At 41.8% G+C, this 15055-nt stretch overlaps 1 protein-coding gene across 22 annotated transcripts in view; it reads left to right on the plus strand.

The window, feature by feature from the left end:
* Positions 1-15055, plus strand: part of PHLDB2 (pleckstrin homology like domain family B member 2) — a 169898-nt gene that overhangs the window by 29091 nt on the left and 125752 nt on the right. The window lies entirely within an intron of this gene.

A 15055-nucleotide genomic window follows, 5' to 3' on the forward strand; every position in this document is an offset into this window, starting at 1 on the left:
CTAACTATCTTTCTTAGGGATGGTCTACATGGAGATTCAATGTGTGTGACAAGCTGGGGTGTAAACCTAGAGTGCACTAATCACTGTGTGGACCTTGCCGCTGTGCACTAAAAGTGTCATAAAGTGCTGCAAACTGTCAGTTTTCAGGATATGGGCACTTTTCTATTAGGAAAGAGATGGAGACTAACGACTCATTTGACAAACTTAAGGCCAGCCATCTCTAATTGCTAATATTGCTAAAAGAACAGGAATACTTGTGGCACCTTAGAGACTAACAAATTTATTAGAGCATAAGCTTTCGTGGACTACAGCCCACTTCTTCGGATGCATATAGAGTGGAATAAATATTGAGGAGATATATATATACACATACAGAGAGCATAAAGAGGTGGGAGTTGTCTTACCAACTCTGAGAGGCCAATTAAGTAAGGGGGGGGGGGAAACTTTTGAAGTGATAATCAAGATAGCCCAGTACAGACAGTTTGATAAGAAGCAAGTGTGAGAATACTTACAAGGGGAGATAGATTCAATGTTTGTAATGGCTCAGCCATTCCCAGTCCTTATTCAATCCTGAGTTGATTGTGTCTAGTTTGCATATCAATTCCAGGTCAGCAGTCTCTCGTTGGAGTCTATTTTTGAAGTTTTTCTGTTGTAAGATAGCCACCCGCAGGTCTGTCATTGAATGACCAGACAGGTTAAAGTGTTCTCCCACTGGTTTTTGAGTATTATGATTCCTGATGTCAGATTTGTGTCCATTAATTCTTTTGCGTAGAGACTGTCCGGTTTGGCCAGTGTACATGGCAGAGGGGCATTGCTGGCACATGATGGCATATATCACATTGGTAGATGTGCAGGTGAACGAGCCCCTGATGGTATGGCTGATGTGATTAGGTCCTATGATGATGTCACTTGAATAGATATGTGGACAGAGTTGGCATCGGGCTTTGTTACAAGGATAGGTTCATGGGTCAGTGGTTTTGTTCAGTGATGTGTGGTTGCTGGTGAGTATTTGCTTTAGGTTGGGGGGTTGTCTGTAAGCGAGGACAGGTCTGTCTCCCAAGATCTGTGAGAGTAAAGGATCATCTTTCAGGATAGGTTGTAGATCTCTGATGATGCGCTGGAGAGGTTTTAGTTGGGGGCTGAAGGTGACAGCTAGTGGTGTTCTGTTATTTTCTTTGTTGGGCCTGTCTTGTAGGAGGTGACTTCTGGGTACTCGTCTGGCTCTGTCAATCTGTTTTTTCACTTCAGCAGGTGGGTATTGTAGTTTTAAGAATGCTTGATAGAGATCTTGTAGGTGCTTGTCTCTATCTGAGGGATTGGAGCAAATGCGGTTATATCTTAGAGCTTGGCTGTAGACAATGGATCGTGTGGTGTGTCCTGGATGGAAGCTGGAGGCATGTAGGTAAGTGTAGCGGTCAGTAGGTTTCCGGTATAGGGTGGTATTTATGTGACCGTCGCTTATTAGCACAGTAGTGTCCAGGAAATGGACCGCTTGTGTGGATTGATCTAGGCTGAGGTTGATGGTGGGATGGAAATTATTGAAATCATGGTGAAATTCCTCAAGGGCTTCTTTTCCATGGGTCCAGATGATGAAGATGTCATCAATGTAGCGCAAGTAGAGTAGGGGCGTTAGGGGACGAGAGCTAAGGAAGCGTTGTTCTAAGTCAGCCATAAAAATGTTGGCATATTGTGGGGCCATGTGGGTACCCATAGCAGTGCCGCTGACTTGAAGGAATATATTGTCCCCAAATGTGAAATAGTTGTGGGTGAGGACAAAATCACAAAGTTCAGCCACCAGGTTAGCTGTGACATTATCGGGGATACTGTTCCTGATAGCTTGTAGTCCATCTTTGTGTGGAATATTGGTGTAGAGGGCTTCTACTTCCATAGTGGCCAGGATGGTGTTTTCTGGAAGATCACCGATGGATTGTAGTTTCCTCAGGAAGTCAGTGGTGTCTCGAAGATAGCTGGGAGTGCTGGTAGCGTAGGGTCTGAGGAGAGAGTCCACATAACCAGACAAGCCTGATGTTAGGGTGCCAATGCCTGAGATGATGGGGCGTCCAGGATTTCCAGGTTTATGGATCTTGGGTAGCAAATAGAATACCCCTGGTCGGGGTTCTAGGCATGTGTCTGTACAGATTTCTTCCTGTGCTTTGTCAGAGAGTTTTTTTAGCAGATGGTGTAGTTTCTTTAGGTAATCCTCAGTGGGATCAGAGGATAATGGCCTGTAGAATGTGGTGTTAGAGAGCTTTCTTTTTGCGGATACAGACTAACACGGCTGCTACTCTGAAACCTGCTAATATTGCTGTTACTTGAATTTGCCTGATTTGATAGGAAAATTTCCATCTTGCACTCCATTCATCTTAGATCTTCAGAAGATAAAGGGTAAAATTTTGGAAAGCATCTGTCTCACGGAGTTTTATGTATCTCAAACAATAGGACTTAGGCTCCTTTGTGCCTCAGTGACATTTGAAATGGGGTTTAGCCTCTAAAGTCACTGAGGCAAAATTGAAAATTTTACCCACAGTCATTCTTTGGGCACCAGAAAGCGAGTATCTTAAAAATGTACTACTTAAGACAAATGACTGAGCTGCTTTCCTTCAAATCATGAACCTATAAAGTTTGCACAAAATTGGTTTTCTTTGATCCCTTTAATTCAACTGGGCTTATTGTCTAAGGCAGTGTTTCTCAAACTGGGGTCTGCGGACCCCTGAGGGTCCGCGAGGGTACTCCAGAGGGTCTGTGGGCCCTGCTGATCAACTCCTCCCCCTCCCTCCCAGCACCTCCTGTTCAGCAGCATGCAGGAGGCACTGGGAGGGAGGGGGATTGGGCGTGCTCAGGGGAAGAAAAAGATGGGGGGGGGGGGGGGAAAGAGAGGCAGGGGCGGGAAGAGGTGGAGTGGGGCGGGGCCTTGGGGGAAGGGGTGAAGTGGGAGCAGGACCTGGGGCTGAGCAGGGGGTTTGGGCATCCACAAAAATTTTTAAATCAAAATAGGGGTCCTCGGGTTGCTAAAGTTTGAGAACCACTGGTCTAGGGAAAAAGAATACAGATTTACTTTGTGTAGCATATTTCATACAACATGAGATGCAAAATACTTCTCAGGGTTAAATGATTAAATATGGTATATGGTATAAATTACAGAAACAGGAAGATAAAGTAACTGTATGGTGAATAGATTAATGTACTCAGTCATGAGGCTAATAAGTACAAGGGAAAGAGAGAAATCAAGAAGCACAGGCAAGGGGAGAAAAGATTAGGGTTTAAATATTAGCTTGATCCAATATTAAAGGAATCTGCTAAATCACAACATGTTCAAAGTGACAAAGTAGTAACAAATTACCTTGCTAGGAATTATGTTAAGGATCCTTGTTCTGCATTCTATAACTTAGTAACGATAGTAATAAATCTGTGTGATTACTTCTGTGTGGCTTTATGCATGTTTGTTTCAGAAAAGGAAAACACGTCAGAGGATAATCTGGCTTTTAAAATAATCACCTAACAATGCAGAAGAAGGAATGGTGGTCAGGAAGTAAAAACAGAGATTTTTTTCATGGCCCAGTGAGGTTTGTCAGCACTTATGCAGTCATTTAAAACCCCAAGACATCTGGACTCTTAGTTTGTGTTTTGACCTCTTCTGCCAATGATATTGGATACTGGAACATACAAAGTCGAAGGCTTTTGCAAACTGATTTACATCAGACATTCCTGTGTGAGAGAAAAGCTTCTTGCTGTTCTCAGCTACAATGAGAGGTGAATGTTCTTTAAAATAAGGCTCTTTAGAGCAGTCTTACTTTTATTGATAGATCATTATAGGGTCCTGAGAAGCAGAAACATGCTACTTAAAACAAAGTATGTTCAGAGCAAATAAAATAGAATTAAAATACAAAATATATTATATTATCTGCTATTAAAGGAGGAAGTACCTTTTAGCCCTCCTCATTTTGATTAGAAGGGGCCCAATCCACTGATTTCAATATGGTCAGAGGATGACCAGCACCTTGCAGTGTCAGGTCCAGTATTGTTTGATAGTTTTTATAACTTCAGTTTTCATTTTAGCTATGGTCCACAGAATTTACAGTGTGATGATTCACAGCATCTGAGTTCCTTTTCTGAAAAGGAAAAACAGATTTATTAGCAGGGTAGGCCTGCTTTCCTGTCTGGCTTTTGAAATGGCTGGAGTTCAGAATGACTTACAGAAAATGTTTATCCAAAGCAGTTGTTCTATGTAATTATTACTATTATTTTACTGCTGCATCTAGTAAGACAAAAAAAATGACCCTGGAACTGGCCTTCATTGAAAAGGCAGGAGAAATCTTACCTAAGAACTGCCATGGTCATGTCCACATAGTCCAATATCCCAGACCAGTGCACCATATAGCTCAGTATCTTGTCTCCAGAAGGGGCCAATAAAGGAAGGAGTAAAACCTCTATTATACCCCTAACTGCACCATACTGTTGTGATGTGCGGGAATCATTTGATCACCTTATATTCTGAGCCATGAGTGTTTGAGAATTACTTTAATATTCTCCTAGTCAGTAAAACCTGTAGATGCCTCTTCACATTTGGATAAGTCTAATTTCCAGACCATTCAATTAATAACCTTATGCTGGAGAATTTAATGGGGGGGGGGGGCTTTTTTTGTTCTCGCCTAGAATTTTTGGGGGGAGTGGGGGGGAGGGGAGAGGGCATCAACTGAATATGAAAGACAAATTCGCATGTGAAACTAGTCTTTTGTGGGAGACAAAACTGTTTGAAATAAACAAATGGCAAATGTTTTCATCAAATAGCAGATTGAGGCCAATGTGTATAAAATTCACAGGTTTGCCAGTTTTCACAAAAATGTCACATTGAATGGCAGAAACTATCAAATTCTGCCTTGGATAAAACTGATCAATATCACATATTTTCATTGTGATGCCTCCTATGATTAGAGCTGCCATCACTTCACTATGCACTTTCACCACTTACAGCAAGCAGCAAAGAGAAATGTTTCAATTTAATATATGAATCCTTGTGCAGAAGCTTCACAAGAATTACAGCTGCAAGTAAATTACCCATTCCTATCCCCTACCACTCTAAATAATCTGTTCTCTGGCTCTTAAGGCTCAGTGCCTCCTCCAGCCTGGAGAGTATTTTTCCCTTCTCCTTCTCTATATGTTTTGTTATTATTTTATTGCTAAATATAGAACACCCTGTTTACCTTGGTCAGTAGCTTCTAGACCTTTGTAGTTTTTCCCCACCCCCAGTCAGGAAATGAAAAACAGATGGATTGTTCATTTAAGGACAGGAAAGTAACTTTAAATAACCAGATGAACATATTGTTATGGCTGAATTGTGTGATCTTTTGTTAAAATCTGTGGCTCCGTGGAGGCACTCCAGGTTTGTGGGGTTATGGAATGCTAATTTTACAGACTGTCCTGAGTTAAGAAGTGAGGCTTCTCCAGACAGCATGACTTGGACTTCCTTCTTCACTTCTTGTGCTTCATAAATAGCATTTTCCTGGTAGAGTAAATAACTTGACTGAAATAGAAATCAGCCTGTCTGGAAATTTGGGGTATTTGTAACCTTAATCCTGATCTTAATTTTGCAACTGGCCCTTTAGATTTGTAATGCAAGATCTGAACACCTCTGTTTGGTTTGTTTGAAATCCATAATCAGGTCTTGTATGTTGGGTCCTTGTTGAATCAGAAAGGAACTTTATTTGTACTTTTATGGAACTCCTTTCATGCTGATATATGACGAAGTATTTTCACAAACAATGTATACAAGAATAACTTCTCAAAATTTATAAATTAATATTCAATGAAAATTTGGGCTCTGCTCTGGTTAGTGACTCATTCCCATGATCCTACTGTAATCATTATACATTATTACCCAATGAATAGTTTGGACAAGTAGTTTCCAGGTTATAGGTTGTTTGCAAACAGCTCACTTCAACTATTGCTTATTGCCTACGTGGAGGCTGTTCCCAGTTCATGGGGTAGTGTAAAGAAAGGAATGAAGTGGGGGGAGAGTGGAAGAGAGATGCTAGCATGGAGTGTGGCCATAATGTAATAGCAATGAACCACAGCAGGATGTTTATTCCTGGCTCATTTCTGTATGCGGGTTCTTGGTCACATGTTCCATAATGGACCCATGGAGAGTACCCATAGCTCAGTAACACTCTTCCTGTTGTAGCTTATTACATAATACTTTCAAAACAGGTAGCTTATGCCCATAAAGGAATGTTTGTATTGCTTGGTCTAGCTTTACGATAGAGCACTAAGAAGTGCTCAGCCAAACAGAGCACGAGATCAGCTGAACATTCCTAATGCATAAACTGTGAATAGAGCTGGGGGCCTTGCACTGCTGAGGTAATAAAAACTATACAAAAGCTCCTGCATAATTGTCATTATTACAAGCAGTGCACTGCTTCACTGAGTTAAATTTCAGTGGGAGGGAGTTCCACTCAGTTTAAATAGAGGTAATCTTTCTGGATCTCTTTTGTTAGATTCTCATGCTTCATGATGAATTTATAATTGTCAGTGTGGCTCACCCTTGTTTAAATGGAACGATGCCTCATTCAGAGGTCTGAAAAAAGGACACAGCCACTTGGCTTTATTTCATGATCCCTATAGGAGTTTTTTGTCAGAACCGCTCATGGGCTCTGGTTGCAACAAAGGTTACCTTGGAGACACGTGTAAAATCATGTCACTGCTCCAGTTCAGGCCTCATTGTTGGATTATTCAAGATCTAGCAAGATCAGGGCTGTTCCTGTCCTCTACTTTGAACAGAGGTAACCTTGGAGGCACTGATAAATTGACATAACTCCAGTTCAACCCTTTGTGTTCGAATTATTTCATTCTGTGTTGGCTTCATTGTCCTTGAACCACTTTCATGCCTTTTGTGAGGGAGCTGGTAACACCAACTTCCCAATAAAATACTTTATTTTTTTTTTCTGTTGAAAGTTGAATTGGACGTTTTCCAGAGCACAAAATCAAAATCCACCCTAAAGATTATGGCTTCGTCGAACCCAGCAAACAAGGGCAAGAGCCTGAATGGTGCCAGGGTAACGTCAAGGAAAATAGACAAGTGACACTTGTCAAGGATAATTTATTTCTGAGCTTCCTGTAAACATTCGTACAAAACTTTCAGACTGAACTGAGTTTTTTTTAATGTTTCACTGCACTATATTGCACTTGTTAATATTAGAGGTACCCAACACTTGCTTTTATAAGACCCCGTTTATAGCTGTTTATACTTCACCAAACTGTAATTGTTTAGGCTGAAATGTTCCATGCCAGGTATCTGCCTCATGCTTTATTATTTTTATTAAAATTTCAGCCAAAACAGCTCAGCCATTTCCAAGTACCAGGCTAATAAAAAATATGTTGTTTGGACCCGTGTTAAAAAGTCTGGCAGCCTTTCTTTTGAACAGCTCTAGCATCAGCTACCTTTGGAGCAGGGGCTTGAAATTTGGCGTAGTGGGGGGTGTCCTTTGTACGCCTTTTGCCATTTTTCATGAAAGTTCATCCAAATATGGCCAAGTTATATACCTTACACTTAATGTTGAACATCAGGTTTTGACATTCCCAGAGGGTGTTCAGCCAAATTCACAAATTGTTTTGCTGTCCAGAAAATTTTATTTAATTTTTGGCAATTTTTACTGTTTCAAAAAAAAAAATTGCCCACCTCAGCTTACAAGAATATTATTAAAGTTGTAAAGTTAAGAAATGCCAGAATTCAGGTTGCCCATGAAACCTTCATTCAGTCCCCTTTGTGCATATGCATTATGATCCAAGCTTTAATTACATGATGACTTACTATTTTTCCATCGGGCCAGGCCTCTTTCAGTGTGCAGGATGGACAGTCAGATATTTGCTGGCACCAGAGGAGTGGTGACATTCAGAATCTTGGGTTCCATTTCAGACTCTAGAGGCCACAGTCAGCTCTGCCCATTCCCTTAAGCTTGATTCCTTCTGCCCCATCCCCTCCAACCTGTCCCTGTCCCTGTCCCACTCCTGGCTCCTTGTCCCAGTCCCAATCTCTTTGTCTACCAGTCCCAGTTCTTACTTTGGCCTCTAATCCCAGTACTATTCTCCTTGCCTACCCAGTCCCAGTTTCCTCTCCAGCTCCTCATCTGACCTGCCTCTTTCTTCTGCCAGCACTAGCTTCCACTTCTCATCTTCTTCCCTGGGCTCCTCATTCAATCAGTCTTCCCCAACTACCTCGCTTCCTTGTTGTAGTCTCTTTGCCTAGCCAGTCCCAAGACTCTTCCTGCAACTCAGGTCCTTGTCAGATCTGTTTCCCATCGCCCGTCTGGATCCTAGTTCTGGCCGCCACTTCTAGCCAGTTCCAGTCTCCCACCTCCCCCCAGCTCCTTGCCCAATCTCACTGTTTACCTTCAAAGCCAAATAAGTCAAAGTCCCCCCTCCCCCACAATCTTTACTGGATTCTAGCCTCCTCACCCAACCAGTACAAGCATCCCTTCTCCGTTCCCCCAGCTCTCCATCCCAGTGTCCCCTTCTCTCCTGTGGGCTCCTTGTCCCAGTCTCCTTGCATGCAGCCAGTTGCATTGTTTCTCTCTCTCATACACATCCCTTCACGGGTATCACCAGGCTCCTCACGCAAGGCTACTCCTTTTCCTTCCTTCTGCTTCAGCTTTCGCCCCCTTTGCACTTGAGTCTGATGGCTTCTTCCTCCCTGTTGCTTGGACCCAACAGGTGGGAGCATTGAGAGCACAGAAGAGAGAGGCTCCCTGCTCTCAGTTCTGGTGGCCAATCCCACCCCAGCCCAGAGCAGCCATTATAGTCCTAGTATGTTCCCATAACCCAGTGCTGGAGCTCAGTCGCTCTGTGGGGATAGAGCGTGCGTAGTACAGTCACAAGCAGGAGCGGTGAGGGATGCAGCATGCTCAGTGAGGACCGAAGTTTCAGGGATTTTAGCTGTTCAACTCTGGTAGGTCTCTACTGAACATGTTGTAAATTATTTTTTTCAATTTTGTTTCAACAATTTCAACATAAAATGTTTCAATATTTTGAAAGTAAATGCTGTTACTTTTCAAAATGTAGCTAAATTTAAAATTCGAGATGAAAAATACCTAAAACTTTAATGAAAAACTCATTTCAGGTTGAGCAAGACTTTTCTTTTGGATTTTTCTGTTCAGCCTCTGAACTAAAAAATCCACTGTTTGCTCAGCTCTACTATTAACAGAGGTTTCTTCGTTTGTAATTTATATAGTAGTGCCTGAAGGCCTCAGTTAGTATTTACAGACCCATTGTGCTGGGTGCTACAAGGCAATCCCCTACTTACCCAGTTTCCACCATCTCACCATGTGGAGGAAGGTTGGACTTGTGAGAGGTAGAGAAATTTTAGGATGAATTATATTTGGTGAGCTATTCTCTCCGGGCTATGGCAGCCATGAAGACCTACAGGGATCTAGTCTGAAACACCCTGGCTACTGGGCTCTGGCTGGGCAGACTAGGTTTGTTAGCTTGGTAATAGGGCAACTGATGTAAGAGATGGTCACTACAAAAACAAACCTGCAGCCAGCAAGTCCTTCAGTAGTCTTGACTTTATCCTGCCATTGGAAATTTTGCTGGCTGAGAGAGTGTGCAAGTTGATGCGCAACTGCTTGTTGACTTTAACTGAATTACCGCACAGCCTTTGATGATCCACTAAGTGCTGCGGTGATTGGGGGATGGCAAAAATGACAGGAGATGGACATTGCTAGGATTCATAGTCATGAACCTATGTGTAGGCGAATCAAGACTTTGGTAGCTCTGTGTTGACTTGGGGTGACACCGTAGTTCAGCAGCATTTTGATCGAGTTGGCTGCTCTATTCAGGGACAGCACAGCAGACCTCCATCTGGGGAGTGGGGGGGCTAGAAAGGATGCCCTAAAAATTGCGTATCCCATACAGCCTAACCAGCTTACTAAGGCTGGAGTGTGTCCCGTCACGTGGTTGAAACTTAAGCAAGACTAAAAAGGCTTCCTTTTGTCTCAATGTTGTGGGGTGGACTGTCCATACATTCCTTGATTGTCCAAATCAAACTGACCGTCCTGCTAGGGGACTGCTCTGATGCTTGAGAGCTTGAAGATACCGTATCAACATTGCGGCACTTAGCGAGATGTGATTTGCTGAAGAGGATCGACTGAGGAGAGTGCTGGGTATGCTTTCTTCTGGAAGAGATGCCCGCAAAACGAGCCACACGACATGAGGGTCAGGGTTTTTTTATGCCTGGATGCTGTACAAACACAGATAAGAGACAACCCAGACCTTAGAGGTTTACAACCTAACAGAAGTAAACAGATGAAGTGTTGGGCCTGGGGATATAGTGTTATAAGCAAATGAGTATGGTGATGAACTGACACAGTTGATTCAGTGACAAGGGTTTTGTTAGGTTTTTGTATTGGTGGGAAGGATTTACGAGAGTGGGGAAGTTAGTAAAAGGAAGGAAAATAAGGGCATTCAGAGCCCTTCACTAGCCTAGCCAAATAGGTGTTTGAAGGCTTCACAGCAGAGGTGGGCCTTCAGGAAGTATTGTCTGGAGGTCAAGGTAGTAGCTTTATGAATTTTTTTCAGGGAGCTTTTCTCATGCAAAGTTTGGAGGTGCTGGAGGTAGGAGCTGACTGGCGAGCAATACAGGCTGGGACTGGAGCTTTGGCAGACAGAAGGCAGTAAGTGATGGGGTATACATTGCAGCATTCCAGCATATGGTATGGCACAGCTAGATTAGATCTTACAAGAAAAAGCAAGACATTTGTTTGATGAACAGATGAAGCAGGAGCCAGTGGAAGGACAAAGAAGAGATTACATGGCAAAAGCAACAAGCCCAGGTACATTTAGGAGCAGTATTTGAATGGGCAGTAAACTGCTCAAAAACTAATCCCAAATGAGTGTTTTGGCAGGTCTAAAAGTTTCTTTTCCAACTCCATCCTCTTTCTCTCACTGCTCTTATTTCCCACCAGCACATCATTTATCCTACTGCCTTTGAATCTGTCACTTTTTTACCTTCCTCCCAACAATTCTTAAACTTATGTCCATATAGCACAACTCACTTTAAAACATTTAGAATTCAACTTCTGTGAATTCCTTTTCTGTACAATAAATGGAGTCTATTCCCTCAAAACACTGTGACTCCCATGAGCATTAATTGCCTCAAACTGGTTTTCCATTGTTCCTAAATATTTATTTTAGTCTGAAATTAGTGCAGTTCAAAGTTAATGGACTGAGAGCTCTTGTGACTGAAGGCTATTAATTCATCCCCAGAAATGATACAGCAGTGCAAGCTTCCCACACACCACCTCAGCCTTGGTCTGGGGATAGCAGAGCAGAGTTCAGTGTCTAGGGACATTCCGTGCTGGGCATCTCTTCTGGCTAAGAAACATTTAATAAAATATATTTTCTTTTAATCAGTGTATCATGGATGTCTTTATTTTCTGAGACACAATTTTGGAATTGGTTTGAGGAGATCAGGTGTTAAGATCATTACTCCACAGAATCTTTCCTGGAGTCAAGAGAGTAGATTAATCTCTAATGTAGTTTTGTTAGGGTTAGTTATTTTAGAGATGCAGTTGGCCCAAGGTAAGTAACTGGAGATGCAACTATATTCAGCCTTGACCCAGATGCTGATCTATTACATTGATGTAAATAAGTAGTGACTCCCTTCAAGTCAATAGATTTAAACAGTGTTAAATTGTTTGAAGGGAATTATTAGATCATTTGAGTCTGGCACAGTTCCTGTCATTTCCCCTTTACCTGTGCTTAAATCTTGATCCCCTCCCATCTCCTGTCCCCAGAAGTGACCCTTGTCTAAAGGGGCTGTAGAGATATAGCAGCAGGATAGCACTGCTCCACGTCATGCTCTTGGGAAAAGTTCCCTGTCTTAGTGCTTAGATTTCCATGAGTCTGTCGAGTACCTGACACTAAGAAAAATATTTAAAGAGGAAAGTGGGGGGCGGGGGAGGGGAGGTAGACATTAAAAGCACTTGCATAAAAACTCAGGCCTCCTTTTTTCTCTCTCAGTTGAAATAATACCTTAAATGGATTACACACACTATGCAAACAGATGCGAGTATTTTCTTCTGTACATTTTTGTGCACTGATTTTTTTAAAAAATGCTTGTAAAATATGCTTGTTTTATACCCTAACCATGGTCTGTAGGATAGGAAAACTTCAAAATACAAACATACAGAGGAGCCAGCCTCGCTCCGCCCGCCCCCCGCGCAATCTATTCCTCCCCAAAACCTTTACTCTGCATAAAATTAAGCACTATGTTAAGTAAAAATTCTTTATTGGGCAAATCAGACAGTTCTTGTCATGTACTAATTATATAATAGTTGAAATGCTACATTGCTAAAGGAATTTGTAATCAGAGTATTTAAAGTCACTATTCCTCAATAGAAACTAAATATAACAGGCAGTAAAAGTGTTGGCCTGACTTGCAGCTTTCCAAGATCTGTGGCCAATGTAAAGTCAATTGGCTGGGAGTTGTCAATGAGCCACCTTGGCTTGAGAGGAGCACCTGACTCTTAATTCACATATAATGTGGGCCCAAGAATAGCCAAGCCAGAGAGACTGTTCTGCCTTATTTTCTGGCAATAGCTGCGACTGTGTGTAACCCTTAGTTTCAGGCCTTGAATTGTGCCAGCAGTTTTTGGAGGGGCCGGAATGACAATCCAGCATTTTGAGGGGGGGGGGGGGGGGGGCACTAGAGCACCATTCCAGTACATCTGGTACTTTTACTTACAGTACCAGAACTATGTTCTAGTACTTCTTTTATTAGGACTTGAGCACTGCTTCATTTATATGCTGATGGAGGCCAAGTATCCAAATACACTCATGCCACCTCAGTGTGACTTGGCACTTGGTGTATAATCATTCCACCTTCCAATGGTTTCAGTTTCTGCTTTGACTCCAGAACTTAAGCAGTCTTGACATCTCTACTGATGAAGTCCTTGGATCTCTGACCTCAGGCCTAAAAAAATAAGTTAATTTTGAGAACAGGGATTCTTGATGAAGGGTTACTTGATGCTGGTTTAAACTAGAGTAAATGGTGGATTCTTTTGAAACCTGAAATCTTTAAAGCATGGTTTGAGGACTTCAGTAACTCAGCCAGAGGTTATGGGTTTATTACCGGAGGCGGTGGGTGAGGTTTTATGACCTGCAATGTGCAGGAGGTCAGACTAGATGATCAAGATGGTCCCTTCTGGCCTTAAAGTCTATATAACCCACAGGAAGGTGAGTTCATATAGGGATGTCAAGTGATTAAAAAAATTAATTGCGATTAATTGTGCGATTAAAAAAATTAATCACAATTAATCATGCTGTTAAACAATAATAGAATACCATTTATTTAAATATTTTTGGATGTTTTCTACATTATCAAATATATTGATTTCAGTTACAGAATACAAAATGTACTTTAGATTTATTTTTTATTACAAATATTAGCACTGTAAAAAAACAAAGAAATACTATTTTTCAATTCCCCCATTACAAGTACTGTAGTGCAATCTCTTTATTATGAAACTTGAAATTACAAATGTAGAATTATGTACAAAAAATACTGCACTCAAAAATAAAACAATGTAAAACTTTAGACCCTGCAAGTCCACTCAGTCTTACTTCATGTTCAGACAGTTGCTCAGACAAATAGGTTTGTTTACATTTGCAGGTGATAGATAGTGCTGCCTGCTTCTTGTTTACAATGGCACCTGAAAGTGAGAACAGGCGTTCGCATGGCACCGGCATCACAATATATTTATGTACCAGATGTGCTAAAGATTCAGGAAATAGCTTGATTGGAATGCAATGGGATGAGGAGTTGGGTGGTAGCGTGAGGGAGAAACAGACTCCAGGGTTTGAGAGGTTTGGGAGCAGAAACAGGCTGTGGAGGGTTGGCAGTTTGTAACCACAAGAGTAGACAGAACCTGGAACAGAGTTCTGATTCCTGCATCTTAACATTGCTCTGCTGTCTAGAAAGTAGCTGTGAAACCTATTAGCAATATATATGTCCCACCACCATCACCCCAAGTAGGTTGTCCGTGTCAAAGATAACAGTCTGCTACTGGTATCAGGTACTCCATTAGCTCAAGTGGGTAGAGGTCTGTGCTATGATCTAAAGGGTCCAACCCTGATAATCATAGGACTGGAAGGGACCTCGAGAGGTCATCTAGTCCAATCCCCTGCACTCATGGCAGGACTAAGTATTATCTAGACCATTCCTGACAGGTGTTTGTCTAACCTGCTCTTAAAAATCTCCAATGACAGAGATTCCACAGCCTCCCTAAGTAATTTATTCCAGTGCTTAACCACCCTGACAGGAAGTTTTTGCTAATGTCCAACCTAAACCTCCCTTGCTGCAATTTAAGCCCATTGCTTCTTGTCCTATCCTCAGAGGTTAAGAAACACATTTTTTCTCCCTCCTCCTTGTAACAACCGTTTATGTACTTGAAAACTGTTGTCATGTCCCCTCTGTCTTCTTTTTTCTAGACTAAAAAAAAAACAATTTTTTCAACCTTCCCTCATAGGTCATGTTTTCTAGACCTTTAATCATTTTTGTTGCTCTTCTCTGGACCTTCTCCAATTTGTCCATATCCTTCCTGAAATGTGGCACCCAGAACTGGACACAATACTCTAGATGAGGCCTAATCAGTGCAGAGTAGAGTGGACAAATTACTTGCTTACAATACTCCTGCTAATACATCCCAGAATGATGTTCACTTTTTTTGCACCAGTGTTACACTGTTGATTCATATTTAGCTTGTGGTCTACTACGACCCCCAGATCCCTTTCTGCAGTACTCCTTCCTAGGCAGTCATTTCCCATTTTGTATGTGTGCAATGTTCCTTCCTAAGTGAAGTATTTTGATGATTGATGTGGCAGGCCAATATGGTTCTTTTAAAAAGAAATAACAGTAAATGATATTAAAATAAATCTTGTTAGAAGAAAGTTAAAGTTGTAAAGTCAAGCACTCAAAAGTTAGAAAATGCTAGACTTAAGAGGCCTGTGTGAGCTTCATTTAGCCCCCTTGTGCATAGGCATTATGACAGTTTTTAATGACATAACA

The sequence above is a fragment of the Chrysemys picta genome, chromosome 1, assembly GCF_011386835.1.
Source record: "Chrysemys picta bellii isolate R12L10 chromosome 1, ASM1138683v2, whole genome shotgun sequence".
NCBI classification, from domain to species: Eukaryota; Metazoa; Chordata; order Testudines; family Emydidae; genus Chrysemys; species Chrysemys picta.